Genomic DNA, 13,942 nt, shown 5'->3' on the forward strand with positions numbered 1-13,942 from the left:
CTTGATGGAGGTAAAACCCTACGTCCTGCTTGATTGATATTGATATTGTGGATGTTTACAAGAGTTGATCTACCACGAGATCAAGGAGGCTAAACCCTAGAAGCTAGCCTATGGTATGATTGTAAGGGTTGATGTATGTCCTACGGACTAAAGCCATCCGGTTTATATAGACACCGGAGAAGGCTAGGGTTACATAGAGTCGGTTACAATGGTAGGAGATCTACATATCCGTATCGCCAAGCTTGCCTCCCACGCCAAGGAAAGTCCCATCCGGACACGGGACGAAGTCTTCAATCTTGTATCTTCATAGTCTTGGAGTCCGGTCGATGATGATAGTCCGGCCGATGATAGTTCGGCCGATGATGGTAATCCGGCTATCCGGACACCCCCTAATCCAGGACTCTCTCAATCTTCGTAGAATATGTAGGAGCCAATATGAGCATCTAGGTTCCGCTATTGGTTATTGACCAAGAATAGTTCTAGGTCATGTCTACATAGTTCTCGAACCCGTAGGGTCCGCACGCTTAAGGTTTCGATGACAATTATATTATGAGTTTATGAGTTTTGATGTACCGAAGGAGTTCGGAGTCCCGGATGAGATCGGGGGCATGACGAGGAGTCTCTAAATGGTCGAGACGTAAAGATCGATATATTGGACGACTATATTCGGAGTTTGGAAAGGTTCCGAGCGATTCGGGTATTTTTCGGAGTACCGGGGAGTTACGGGAATACGGGGAAGAGTATTGGGCCTTAATGGGCCTTAGTGGGAAGGAGCCAGGAGGTGGCGCGCGCCCCTCCCAAGCCCAGTCCGAATTGGACAAAGGGTTTGGGGCGCGACCCCCCTCTCCCTTCCTTCTCCACTTCCCTCCTTTCCCCCCTTCTCCTAGTTGGACTAGGAAAGAAGGAGTCCTACTCCCGGTGGGAGTAGGACTCCCCTTGGCGCGCCCTCCTCCTAGGGACGGCCTCCATCTCCCTTGCTCCTTTATATACGGGGGCAGGGGGGCACCCCATGACACACAAGTTGATCTACGGATCGTTCCTTAGCCGTGTGCGGTGCCCCCCTCCACCATATTCCACCTCGGTCATATCGTCGCGGAGTTTAGGCAAAGCCCTGCGCCGGTAGAACATCATCATCATCACCACGCCGTCGTGCTGATGGAACTCATCCCCGAAGCTTTGCTGGATCGGAGCCCGGAGATCGTCATCGAGCTGGACATGTGCTGTACTCGGAGGTGCCGTACGTTCGGTGCTTGGATCGGTCGGATCGTGAAGACGTACGACTACATCAACCGCGTTGTCATAACGCTTCCACTTACGGGCTACGAGGGTACGTAGACATCACTCTCCCCTCTCGTTGCTATGCCATCACCATGATCTTGAGTGTGCGTAGGAAATTTTTTGAAATTACTACGTTCTCCAACACCAGCTACTGAGAAGAACATGGCCCCAGTGCCTGAAGTTGCTGCTGAGGAAGATGATGAAGGAAAAGTCCTGAGGAAGCTCAAACCCAAGATTCCAGACCACAATGACGCTCATCCTGTGGCTGAGGACATGAATATCAGGAGAGACTCAGGGTTGAGGCAATGGAGAATGACAGATCCATATGCCACCAGGAGAAGGACTGTTGTTGATTACAGGTTCCATACAAAGGAACAGCAGGACTTCTATGAGACAATCTTGTTGGACAAGAAGCCCATAGTGTGTGATATGAGGTGGGTCGACTGGACCTACATGAAAGAGAATGAAGAACACTATCATGGAGTGCAAGACAGTTTCATTGCATGTGGAGTTGCAGATTTTATTGGGCAGAAGCTCACCAACTGGAATGATGAACTCATTATGCAATTCTACTCCACAGCACATTTCTACCCAGATGGGAGGATAGTTTGGATGTCTGAAGGTACAAGGTACCAGTCAACCATTGAGGAATGGGCCAATCTGATCAATGCCCCAAAGGAGTGTGAAGATGACTTGGATGTCTATGCCAAGAAGAAGATGGATCACAATTATATGTCACATATGTACAAGGAGATCCCAAACAAAGCTCTTGAGACTTTCAAGTTTGGGTCAGTCCATTTTCTTTTGTCAGGGCTGCCAACGATCAACTGGATCCTAAGGCACACTCTTTTGCCGAAGTCAGGTGACCACAACATGATCAGAGGGCATGCAATAAACTTGCTACATATATTTGATGTGCCACAGAAATTCAAGGTCATGAGCCTAATGGTTGAGACTATTAAGAGGACCACAGCAGACCAAAAGAGGAGTTGTGGATATGCCCCACAAATTCAGGAGTTGATTAACTCAAAGATGGGCACAGGAAAATATCTGTTGGATACGGAACACTTTGCTCTCTATCCAGACTTTGAGGATAATCAAGTTGTAATGAATGAGAATGAACCATCATCAGTACAAGCTCAAGAGAAGAAGGAGAAAGCAAAGAGAGAGAAGGCCGCCAAGATGCCAACTCAAGAGGAGGCATTTGAGTACTTTTTGAAGAACAAGCAGGAGCAGCTTGGTTACTTGATAGCATCAACACTGAGGATTGAGAAGGGGTTAGCCACCCTAACTCAAAACCAGGAGAGCCTGGAAAGAATCATGGAACAAAAATTCTATGATCTAGATGTCAAAGTAACTGAGATTCAGTCAGTTGTGGAGCAGCTTCAGGAGGACATGCAGGAGAGGAAGGGCAGGACAACTACTGATGCATTTGCCAGAGTACCTCGAGCTCAGAGATCAGCTATAGTGCGAGTGACAGACACCAGAGCCACTTCATCTACACCAGCTACAGCTCCTACAGCTCCAGTGCAACCAACTTCAGCACCTACACCTCCAGCTCCAACTACATCAACTGATGCTTTCGTCCTTGGCGTTCTATCTACACCACCACCTGAAGACCAAGCTTGAGAGTCGATCTAGTACTATGCATTTTCTATGAACTTTTTGGTAACTTGTTGCCAAAGGGGGAGAAAAATGTATAGATCATAGGCTTCGACGGAGAGTGTTGCTTTTGTTCTCTCTTGCTTTTGTGGTTGAACTTTATTTGCTTGCTTGAGATACTACGTTATTGCTTGTCTGAGACATTGATGATCATGTGTTTGATCATAAGCTACACTTATGCCTATTTGATGATATTATCTTACCTATCCTTATATGATCATTCACTTTGCTTGGTGATGAGTGCATGTATTCAATCTTTATTATTTTGAGCGCTCCACCAAGATGTATGTGACATGGAAGAGTAACCCATGAGCCTAATTCCTTGTGCATTTGCAGTCCAAAGCAAATCTTCAATCTTATTATCATTTGTCGAAGCTTTGTTCTATATGTTGTCATCAATTACCAAAAAGGGGGAGATTGAAAGTGCAACTATGCCTAGATGGTTTTGGTAATTCATAACAACATATAGCTCATTGAGCTAATGCTATTCCAAGACTATTATTTCAGGAAAGCTCAATGAATGGCATGGCATGGATGATGAAAGTGGACCCCTCAAAATATTAAGGATAAAGGATTGGCTCAAGCTCAAAAGTTCAAGACTCTACATTTTACATTTTAGTGATCCAAGATCACATTGAGTCTATAGGAAAAGCCAATACTATCAAGGAGGGATGAGGTGTTGCTTAATGAGCCTCTTGCTTCAAGTGCTTAGTGATATGCTCCAAAAACCCTCAACTACTTTCTCACATCCACATATGACCTAAACCCAAAGTCAAAATCGGTCCCACCGATTCTTTCTATCCGGTGCCACCGAGTTCAATCGTCATAGCCACTGCCACAAACCCTAGGCAAATCGGTCTCACCGATAGGGATCTCGGTCTCACCGAGATGGGATTGTAATCTCTCTATTTCCCTTCGTAACGTTTCGGTCTAACCGAAGTGAGCGATCGGTCCCACCAAGATTGCAATGTAAACTCTTTGTTTCCCTTTCATAACATTTCGGTCTCACCGAAAAGAGCGAATCGGTCCCACCGAGTTTACCTGACCAACTCTCTGGTTAGCTAATTACCAAAATCGGTCTTACCGAGTTTGTGTAATCGGTCTCACCGAGATTAATTTAAGCCCTAACCCTAACCATATCGGTCCTACCGAGTTGCATGTAGATCCCACCGAAAATCCTAACGGTCACTAGATTTGCTAAATCGGTCCGACCGAGTTTATCAATTCGGTCCCACCGAGTTTGGCAAGTTGTGTGTAATGGTTAGATTTTGTGTGGAGGCAATATATACCCCTCCACCTCCTCTTCATTCGTGGAGAGAGTCATCAGAACAAACCTACACTTCCAACTTACCATTTCTGAGAGGGAACCACCTACTCATGTGTTGAGGCCAAGATATTCCATTCCTACCATATGAATCTTGATCTCTAGCCTTCCCCAAGTTGCTTTCCACTCAAATCTTCTTTCCACCAGATCCAAATCCTATTAGAGAGAGTTGAGTGTTGGGGAGACTATCATTTGAAGCACAAGAGCAAGGGGTTCATCATCAACGCACCATTTGTTACTTCTTGGAGAGTGGTGTCTCCTAAATTGGCTAGGTGTCACTTGGGAGCCTCCGACAAGATTGTGGAGTTGAACCAAGGAGTTTGTAAGGGCAAGGAGATCGCCTACTTCATGAAGATCTACCGCTAGTGAGGCAAGTCCTTCGTAGGCGACGGCCATGGTGGGATAGACAAGTTTGCTTCTTCGTGGACCCTTCGTGGGTGGAGCCCTCCGTGGACTCGCGCAACCGTTACCTTTCGTGGGTTGAAGTCTCCATCAACGTGGATGTACGATAGCACCACCTATCGGAACCACGACAAAAACATCCATGTCTCCAATTGCGTTTGAATCCTCCTAAACCCTTCCCTTTACATTCTTCCAAGTTGCATGCTTTAATTTTCGCTGCTCATATACTCTTTGCATGCTTGCTTGATTTGTGTGAAGATTGCTTGACTTGTGCCAAAATAGCTAAAATCTGCCAAAGTCTAAAATTGGGAAAAGGTTAAGTTTTTAATTGGTCAAGTAGTCTAATCACCCCCCCCCTCTCGACATACTTCAAGGTCCTACACCAAGGCGGCCACAAGAGGGTAGGGCGCGCCCCCCTGTAGGGCGCGCCCCCTGTCTCGTGGGCCCCTCGGGCGGCCACCGACGTACTTCTTCCTCCTATATAAGCCTACATACCCCGAAAACATCCAGGGAGCAACCGAAACACAATTTCCACCGCCGTAACCTTCTGTATCCGCGAGATCCCATCTTGGAGCCGTCACCGGTGTTCTGCCAGAGGGGGATTCCACCACGGGGGGCTTCTACATCAACACCATAGCCCCTCTGATGAGTTGTGAGTAGTTTACTTCAGACCTTCGGGTCCATAGTTATTAGCTAGTTGGCTTCTTCTCTCTTTTTGGATCTCAATACAATGTTCTCCCCCTCTCTTGTGGAGATCTATTCGATGTAATCTCTTTTTGCGGTGTGTTTGTCGAGATATGATGAATTGTGGGTTTATGATCAAGTTTATCTATGGATAATAATGAATCTTCTCTGAATTCTTTTATATGATTGAGTTATCTTTGCAAGTCTCGTCTTATTATCTGTTTGGTTTGGCCTACTAGATTGATCTTTCTTCCTATGGGAGAAGTGCTTAGCTTTGGGTTCAATCTTGCGGTGTTCTTACCCAGTGACAGAAAGGGTTACAAGACATGTATTGTATTGTTGCCATCGAGGATAAAAAAGGGGTTTATATCATATTGCTTGAGTCTATCCCTCTACATCATGTCCTCTTACTTAATGTGTTACTCTGTTCTTATGAACTCAATACTCTAGATGCATGCTGGATAGCGATCGATGTGTGGAGTAATAGTAGTAGATGCAGGCAGGAGTCGATCTACTTATTGCGGACGTGATGCCTATATACATGATCATGCCTAGATAGTTTCATAATTATTCGCTTTTCTATCAATTGCTCGACAGTAATTTGTTCGCCCACCGTAATACTTATGCTCTTGAGAGAAGTCTCTTGTGAAACCTATGGCCCCCGGGTCTATCTCTTATCATATTTGCTTCCAATCTACTTTTATTTGCATCTTTATTTTCTGCATCTATATTATAAAATACCAAAAATATATTTATCTTATCATATTATCTCTATCAGATCTCACTTTCGCAAGTGGCCGTGAAGGGATTGACAACACCTTTGTCACGTTGGTTGCGAGTTCTTTGTTTGTTTGTGTAGGTTCGTGGGACTTGTTGAGGAGCCTCCTACTGGATTGATACCTTGGTTCTCAAAACTGAGGGAAATACTTACGCTATTGTGCTGCATCACCCTTTCCTCTTCAAGGAAAACCAACGCAAGCTCAAGACGTAGCACCGCTGGTTTGGCCTACTAGATTGATCTTTCTTGCCATGGGAGAAGTGCTTAGCTTTGGGTTCAATCTTGCGGTGTTCTTACCCAGTGAAAGAAAGGGTTACAAGACACGTATTTATGTTGCCATCGAGGATAAAAAGATGGGGTTTATATCATATTGCTTGAGTTTATCCCTCTACATCATGTCATCTTGCTTAATGCGTTACTCTGCTCTTATGAACTTAATACTCTAGATGCATGCTGGATAGCGGTTGATGTGTGGAGTAATAGTAGTAGATGCAGGCAGGAGTCGGTCTACTTGTTGCGGACATGATGCCTATATACATGATCATGCCTAGATAGTTTCATAATTATTCGCTTTTCTATCAATTGCTCGACAGTAATTTGTTCACCCACCGTAATACTTATGCTCTTGAGAGAAGCCACTAGTGAAACCTATGGCCCCCGGGTCTATCTCTTATCATATTTGCTTCCAATCTACTTTTATTTGCATCTTTATTTTCTGCATCTATATTATAAAATACCCAAAATATATTTATCTTATCATATTATCTCTATCGGATCTCACTTTCGCAAGTGGCCGTGAAGGGTTTGACAACACCTTTGTCGCGTTGGTTGCGAGTTCTTTGTTTGTTTGTGTAGGTTCGTGGGACTTGTTGAGGAGCCTCCTACTGGATTGATACCTTGGTTCTCAAAACTGAGGGAAATACTTATGCTACTGTGCTGCATCACCCTTTCCTCTTCAAGGAAAACCAAGGCAAGCTCAAGACGTAGCAAGAAGGATTTCTGGCGCCATTGTCGGGGAGGTCTTCGCTCAAGTCAAGACATACCAAGTACCCATCACAAACTCATCTCCGTCGCATTTACATTATTTGCCATTTGCCTCTAGTTTTCCTCCCCCCCACTTCACCTTTGCCGTTTTATTCGCCATCTCTTTCCCAATCTCCTCTCTTTTCCGTTTGCCGTTTTCTGTTTGCTTGTGTGTTGGATTACTTGTTTCCATGGTGCAAGATAATACCAAATTGTGTGATTTCTCGAATACCAATAATAATGATTTCCTTAGTACTCCGATTGCTCCTCTTAATGACGTTGTGTCTTGTGAAATCAATACCGCTTTGCTGAATCTGGTTATGAAAGATCAATTTGCCGGCCTTCCTAGTGAAGATGCCGCTACTCATCTAAACAACTTTGTTGATTTGTGTGATATGCAAAAGAAGAAAGATACGGATAATGATATTGTAAAATTGAAGCTATTTCCGTTTTCGCTTAGAGATCGTGCTAAAGTTTGGTTTTCATCTTTGCCTAAAAATAGTATTGATTCTTGGAACAAGTGCAAAGATGCTTTTATCTCTAAGTATTTTCAGCCTGCTAAGATCGTCACTCTTAGGAACGATATTATGAATTTTAAACAACTTGATCATGAGCATGTTGCCCAATCTTGGGAAAGAATGAAATTGATGATTCGCAATTGCCCTAATCATGGTTTGAATTTATGGATGATCATACAAAATTTTTATGCTGGTTTAAACTTTGCTTCTAGAAATCTCTTAGATTCGGCCGCCGGAGGCACGTTTATGGAAATCACTTTAGGAGATGCTACAAAACTTCTTGATAATATTATGGCTAATTATTCTCAATGGCATACCGCACGATCTATTAGTAAAAAACTGCATGCTATAGAAGAAATTAATGTTTTGAGTGGAAAGATGGATAAGCTTATGCGATTGTTTGCTACTAAGAGTTCTTCTATTGATCCCAATGATATGCCTTTATCTACCTTGATTGAGAATAATAATGAATCTATGGATGTGAATTTTGTTGGTAGGAATAGTTTTGGAAACAATGCTTATAGAGGAGACTTTAATTCTAGACCGTTCCCTAGCAATTCCTCTAATAATTATGAAAATTCCTACAATAATTCTTATGGTAATTTTAATAAGATGCCCTATGATTTTGAGAATAGTGTGAAATAATTTATGATTTCTCAAAAGAATTTTAATGCTTTGCTTGAAGAAAAATTGCTCAAAGTTGATGATTTGGCTAGGAACGTTGATAGACTTTCCCTTGATGTTGATTCTCTCAAACTTAGATCTTCTCCTCCTAAGCATGATATCAATGAGTCTCTCAAAGCAATGAGAATTTCCATTGACGAGTGCAAGGAAAGAACCGCTAGATTGCGTGCTAAGAAAGATAGCTTTATAAAAGCATGTTCTTCTAGTTTCCATGAAAATAATGATAAAGATCTTAAAGTTATTGATGTGTCCCCTATTAGATCTTTGTTTTTCAATATGAATCTTGATAATAATGGGACTGGAGATGAGTCAACTTTATTTAGAAGGCGTCCCAAGAATTCAGAGTTTTTAGATCTTGATGCTAAATTTGGTAAAAGTGGGATTGGAGAGGTCATGACTCTAAATAGCATTGAACCCACTATCTCGGATTTCAAGGAATTTGATTATGATAATTGTTCTTTAGAGAGGTTGTATTTCCTTGTTGCAATCCGTTGTTAATTCTCCACATGCTTATAGTCAAAATAAAGCTTTTACCAAACATATTGTTGATGCCTTGATGCAATCTTTTGATGAAAAACTTAATTTGGAAGTTTCTATACCTATAAAACTTAGTGATGAGTGGGAACCTACTATAAACATCAAAATTAAAGATTATGAGTGTTTTGCTTTGTGTGATTTGGGTGCTAGTGTTTCCACGATTCCGAAAACTTTATGTGATATTCTAGGTTTCCATGATCTTGATGATTGCTCTTTAAATTTGCATCTTGCGGATTCCACCATTAAAAAGCCAATAGGAAGGATCAATGATGTCCTTATTGTTGCAAATAGAAATTTGGTGCCCGTTGATTTTATTGTTCTTGATATAGATTGCAATCTTTCTTGCCCTATTATTCTTGGTAGACCTTTCCTTAGAACGATTGGTGCGATTATTGATATGAAGGAAGGGAATATTAGATTCCAATTTCCATTAAAGAAAGGCATGGAGCACTTTCCAAGAAAGAAAGTTAAATTACCTTATGAATCTATCATGCGAGCTACCTATGAATCAAGTGCCAAAGATGGCACTACTTAGATCTATCTTCGCTTTTATGCCTAGCTAGGGGCGTTAAACGATAGCGCTAGTTGGGAGGCAACCCAATTTTCTTTATGTTTCTTATTTTTGTTCCTGTTTAGTAATAAGTTTTGTTTCTACTTTCTGTTTAGATGTGTTTTCATGTTTTATTTAGTGTTTGTGCCAAGTAGAACCTATAGGATAACCTATGATATGAGTTGATTTGATTCTGCTGAAAAACAGAAACCTTGCGCTCATGATAAAAAATTCAATAAATCACAGGAATGAGCTTTTGCATTGATTCTTTTTGCTGCTGTTCAATAAACAAATTTTTAGGACGTCCTATTTTGGTAGGATTTTTGAGGTTCCAGAAGTTTGCGTTAGTTACAGATTGCTACAGACTGTTCTGTTTTTAACAGATTCTGTTTTTCGTGTGTTTTTGCTTATTTTGATGCATCTATGGCTAGTATGTAAAGGTATGAACCATAGAGAACTTGGAATACAGTAGGTTTAACACCAATATAAATAAAGAATGAGTTCATTACAGTACTTATGTGGTGGTTTTCTTTTCTTTCACTAATGGAGCTTGTGAGATTTCCTGTTGAGTTTTGTGTTGTGAAGTTTTCAAGTTTTGGGTAAAGATTTGATGGACTATGGAATAAAGGGTGGAAAAAGCCTAAGCTTGGGGATGCCCAAGGCACCCCAAGATATTCAATAATAGCCAAAAGCCTAAGCTTGGGGATGCCCCCGGAAGGCATCCCCTCTTTTGTCTTCGTTCATTGGTAACTTTACTTGGAGCTATATTTTTATTCGCTACATGATATGTGTTTTGCTTGGAGCATCGTGTATTATATTAGTCTTTGCTTGTTAGTTTAGCTGTAACACACCTTTTGGGAGAAACCCACTTGATTGGGAATTTATTAGAATAATCTATGTGCTTCACTTATATCTTTTGAGCTAGATAGTTTTTGCTCTAGTACTTCACTTATATCTTTTAGAGCACGGTGGTGGATTGATTTTGAAGAAATTGCTAGTCTCTCATGCTTCACTTATATTATTTTGAGAGTCTTTTAGAACAACATGGTATTTGCTATGGTTATAAATTGGTCCTAGAATGATGAGCATCCAAGTTGGGTATAATAAAAACTATCATAAGAAGTGAATTGGATGCTATGATCAACTTGATACTTGATGATTGTTTTGAGATAGGGAGGTAGCGATATTAAAGTCATGCTAGTTGGGTGATTATGAATTTAAAGAATGCTTGTGTTAAAGTTAGCAAGTCCCGTAGCATGCACGTATGGTTAAAGTTGTGTAACAAATTTGAAGCATGAAGTGTACCTGGCTTGTGCATCCTTATGAGTGGCGGTCGGGGACGAGCGATGGTCTTCTCCTACCAATCTATCCCCCTAGGAGCATGCGCATAGTGCTTGGTTTTTGATGACTTCTAAATTTTTGCAATAAGTATATGAGTTCTTTTGACTAATGTTGAGTCCATGGATTATACACACTTTTACCTTTCCATCATTGCTAGCCTCTTCGGTACCGTGCATTGCCCTTTCTCACCTTGAGAGTTGGTGCAAACTTCGCCGGTGCATCCAAACCCCGTGATATGATATGCTGTATCACACATAAGCCTCCTTATATCTTCCTCAAAACAACCATCATACCTACCTATTTATGGCATTTCCATAGCCATTCCGAGATATATTGCCATGCAACTTTCCATCGTTCCGTTCATCATCATCATGACATACATTACTTTTGTCATATTGTCATTGCATGATCATGTAGTTGACATCGTATTTGTGGCAAAGCCACCATGCATAATTTTTATACATGTCACTCTTGATTCATTGCACCATCCCGATACACCGCCGGAGGCATTCATATAGAGTCATATCTTGTTCTAGTTTCGAGTTGTAATTCATGTGTTGTAATCAATAAAAGTGTGATGATCATCATTATTAGAGCATTGTCCAAAAAGAAAAAAAAAGGCCAAAAGAAAAAAAAAGAAAAAAAAGAAAAAAATAAAAATAAATAAAATAAAATAAATAAATAAAGGAGCGATGCTGCTATCTCTTTTTCCACACTTGTGCTTCAAAGTAGCACCTTGTTCTTTATTGAGTCTCACATATTGTGCTTCAAAGTAGCACCAAGTTCTTCATGTAGAGAGTCTCATAGGTTGTCACTTTCATATACTAGTGGGAATTTTTCATTATAGAACTTGGCTTGTATATTCCTACGATGGGCTTCCTCAAATGCCCTAGGTCTTCATGAGCAAGCAAGTTGGATGCACACCCACTAGTTTTCTTTTGTTGAGCTTTCATTCATTTATAGCTCTAGTGCATCCGTTGCATGGCAATCCCAACTCCTCATGTTGACATCAATTGATGGGCATTCTCATAGCCCGTTGATTACTCTCGTCAATGTGAGACTTTTTCCTTTTTTGTCTTCTCCACACAATCCCCAATCATTATTCTATTTCACTCATAGTGCTATATCCATGGCTCACGCTCATGTATTATGTGAAGGTTGAAAAAGTTTGAGATTATTTAAGTACGAAACAATTGTTTGGCTTGTCATCGGGGGTATAGAAGTTGGGAACATCTTTTTGTGACAAAAATGAAGCATAACCTAACTATATGATTTTGTAGGGATGAACTTTCTTTAGCCATGTTATTTTGAGAAGACATGATTGCTTTTATTAGTATGCTTGAAGTATTACTATTTCTTTTGTCAATATGAACTTTTATCTTGAATCATTTGGATCTGAACATTCATGCCACAATAAAGAAAATTACATTGAGAATTATGCTAGGTAGCATTCCATATCAAAAATTCTGTTTTTATAATTTACCTACTCGAGGACGAGCAGGAATTAAGCTTGGGGATGCTTGATACGTCTCCAACGTATCTATAATTTTTTATTGTTCCATGCTATCATATTACCTGTTTTGGATGTTTATGGGCTTTATTTTATACATTATTATCATTTTTGGGACTAACCTACAAACCGGAGGCCGAGCCCGTATTGCTGTTTTTTTGTCTATTTCAGTATTTCGAAGGAAAGGAATATTAAACGGAGTCCAAACGGAAAGAAACCTTCGGAAGCGTGATTTTTGGAACGAACTTGATCCAGAGGACTTGGAGTGCAAGTCAAGAAGCAGCCGAGGCGGCCACGAGAGGGTAGGGCGCGCCCCCTGTCTCGTGGGCCCCTCGGGCGGCCACCGACGTACTTCTTCCTCCTATATAAGCCTACATACCCTGAAAACATCCAGGGAGCAACCGAAACACAATTGCCACCGCCGTAACCTTCTGTATCCGTGAGATCCCATCTTGGAGCCGTCGCCGGCGTTCTGCTGGAGGGGGATTCCACCATGGAGGGCTTCTACATCAACACCATAGCCCCTCCGATGAGTTGTGAGTAGTTTACCTCAGACCTTCGGGTCCATAGTTATTAGCTAGTTGGCTTCTTCTCTCTTGTTGGATCTCAATACAATGTTCTCCCCCTCTCTTGTGGAGATCTATTCGATGTAATCTCTTTTTGCAGTGTGTTTGTCGAGATCCGATGAATTGTGGGTTTATGATCAAGTTTATCTATGGATAATAATTGAATCTTCTCTGAATTCTTTTATATGATTGAGTTATCTTTGCAAGTCTCGTCTTATTATCTGTTTGGTTTGGCCTACTAGATTGATCTTTCTTCCTATGGGAGAAGTGCTTAGCTTTGGGTTCAATCTTGCGGTGTTCTTACCCAGTGACAGAAAGGGTTACAAGACATGTATTGTATTGTTGCCATCGAGGATAAAAAAAGGGGTTTATATCATATTGCTTGAGTCTATCCCTCTACATCATGTCCTCTTACTTAATGCGTTACTCTGTTCTTATGAACTCAATACTCTGGATGCATGCTGGATAGCGATCGATGTGTGGAGTAATAGTAGTAGATGCAGGCAGGAGTCGATCTACTTATTGCGGACGTGATGCCTATATACATGATCATGCCTAGATAGTTTCATAATTATTCGCTTTTCTATCAATTGCTCGACAGTAATTTGTTCGCCCACCGTAATACTTATGCTCTTGAGAGAAGTCTCTTGTGAAACCTATGGCCCCCGGGTCTATCTCTTATCATATTTGCTTCCAATCTACTTTTATTTGCATCTTTATTTTCTGCATCTATATTATAAAATACCAAAAATATATTTATCTTATCATATTATCTCTATCAGATCTCACTTTCGCAAGTGGCCGTGAAGGGATTGACAACACCTTTGTCACGTTGGTTGCGAGTTCTTTGTTTGTTTGTGTAGGTTCGTGGGACTTGTTGAGGAGCCTCCTACTGGATTGATACCTTGGTTCTCAAAACTGAGGGAAATACTTACGCTATTGTGCTGCATCACCCTTTCCTCTTCAAGGAAAACCAACGCAAGCTCAAGACGTAGCACCGCTGGGTGCCTCGCTCGCGCCGCCGCTGTCGCACTAGGTTTAGATCTCGGGGAGGAGAAGGGGAATCGGGGGGAGATGGGGGAATC

The sequence above is a fragment of the Triticum dicoccoides genome, chromosome 6B, assembly GCF_002162155.2.
Source record: "Triticum dicoccoides isolate Atlit2015 ecotype Zavitan chromosome 6B, WEW_v2.0, whole genome shotgun sequence".
In the NCBI taxonomy this organism is placed as follows: domain Eukaryota; kingdom Viridiplantae; phylum Streptophyta; class Magnoliopsida; order Poales; family Poaceae; genus Triticum; species Triticum dicoccoides.